This window comes from Dipodomys spectabilis, unplaced genomic scaffold (genome assembly GCF_019054845.1).
Source record: "Dipodomys spectabilis isolate Male_0828 unplaced genomic scaffold, ASM1905484v1 ptg000157l, whole genome shotgun sequence".
Taxonomy (NCBI): Eukaryota; Metazoa; Chordata; class Mammalia; order Rodentia; family Heteromyidae; genus Dipodomys; species Dipodomys spectabilis.
The window spans coordinates 1,784,805-1,786,473 of record NW_024870834.1 but is presented as its reverse complement, the minus strand read 5'-3'; the positions used below and the strand labels follow the sequence as shown (position 1 = coordinate 1,786,473).

The window sequence follows — 1,669 nt, the reverse complement described above, 5'->3', positions numbered from 1 at the left end:
GAAACTAATGAGGGCATCATAAATATTTGATTAAAGCCAGGCCAAATTCTTGAGTTTTTGCCTTACAAAATTTCAGAAGTGACTGCTCAAAGATTTCTTGAATATCATCTGTTCTTCTGGGGGAATGCAAAAGGTGGTTTCCTTCTCAGGTATTTTCCAGTACTTCTGATGCTGCATGGAGGGGCGGTGGCTGCTTTTGTTCTTGACTGTGGACAGGCATTTGGATATTCATAGCTTTAAAATCCTCTCCCATGTTGGAGGATGAGCTGGGTTCACTGTTACCAGACAGTAAGACAGATATGTAGTTAATTAGGAAGCCTGGGTTTTGATTCAGCTTACCCACTCTGTCAACCTGGGAAGAAGTGTTGAGCATCTCTTGATTCCACGTTTTCCTCTACAGATGATAAGGAAGCAACAGTATGACTTTGGAATGCTAAAAATTGTTCCATTCCAGTATCATGGTAGATTGAGATTGCAAGTTAACAAGCAAACTAAACGGTTGCTCACCTTAGTGAAATTGAGTTTCTTCAAACAACATCCTTGATCAGATTAGAAAATAGGAAAATCTAATTAGAACATCATCTGTGTCAAAATATTTGAATGGGTGATCTTCTAGCTAGGGCCTGCACATGGCTCCCAGCGCCTGGTGTTCTACGGGCTCTATTTGTAAGCTTTGTGGCTGCTGAGGCATGTGGTTGCCTCATAGAGAAACTGTCCTATCCAGAGCCTGTTAGCTACTGTGTGTGATTGGGCCATGGTCTGTCAGGTCTCCATCAGTGGGTGAGTATGATGTGGGTTGGGAGACAAGACCAAGTTACTGGGTAAAGTAATTTGCCAAAATGAGGAAAACAAAGGGAAAGAGGAGAGGTACTCGATACATGTTCGCTAGGATCTTCAGGAAACATAGAGTTGTTCCTTTAGCCACATACATGAGAATCTACAAGAAGGGTAATACTGTAGACATCAAGGGAATAGGTACTGTTCAAAAAGGAATGCCCCACCAATGTTAGCATGGCAAAACTAGAAGAGTCTACAGTGTTACCGAGCATGCTCTTGGCATTGTTGTGAACTAGCAAGTTAAGGGCAAGATCCTTACCAAGAGGATTAATGTGCGTATTGAGCATATTAAACACTCTAAGAGCCAAGATAGCTTCCTGAAACGAGTAAAGGAAAATGACCAGAAAAAGAAGGAAGCCAGAGAGAAAGGAACCTGGGTTTAACTGAAGCACCAGCCTGCTCCACCCAGAGAAGCACATTTTGTGAGAACCAACTGAAAGGAGCCTGAGCTATTGGAACCTATTCCCTATGAATGCTGGACTCTAAAAATGAAAAAAACAAGATTTGAATGGGTTTATACCTTTGATTCTATTGATCATACTTTTCATGGAAATTAAAGAATGCAAACTATAGCAAATACTTTTTGCAGACAGAGTACACAATTTTAAAAATTTTTTTTAAAGTTCAGAAGCAATGTAGCTATCCAACAATATGGTTAAACAAATTATGACATTTCCCCTAACAGTTTATTGTGTAGAAAAATGAATCACATGAAAATGTCTTTAATAAGAAGGTTACAAGTGCAATATTAGGTTAAAGGAACCTACTGTGCACGGTTAGACAATAAAAGTCCATGTGAAATACAGAATAAAATTATTTTGATTAAACTAAA

General features: G+C 39.2%; 1 pseudogene; it reads left to right on the top strand.

Moving 5' to 3' along the window:
* The first annotated feature begins 836 nt into the window (after positions 1 to 836).
* Positions 837 to 1,394, top strand: LOC122118849 (annotated as a pseudogene).
* The last annotated feature ends 275 nt before the right edge of the window (positions 1,395 to 1,669 follow it).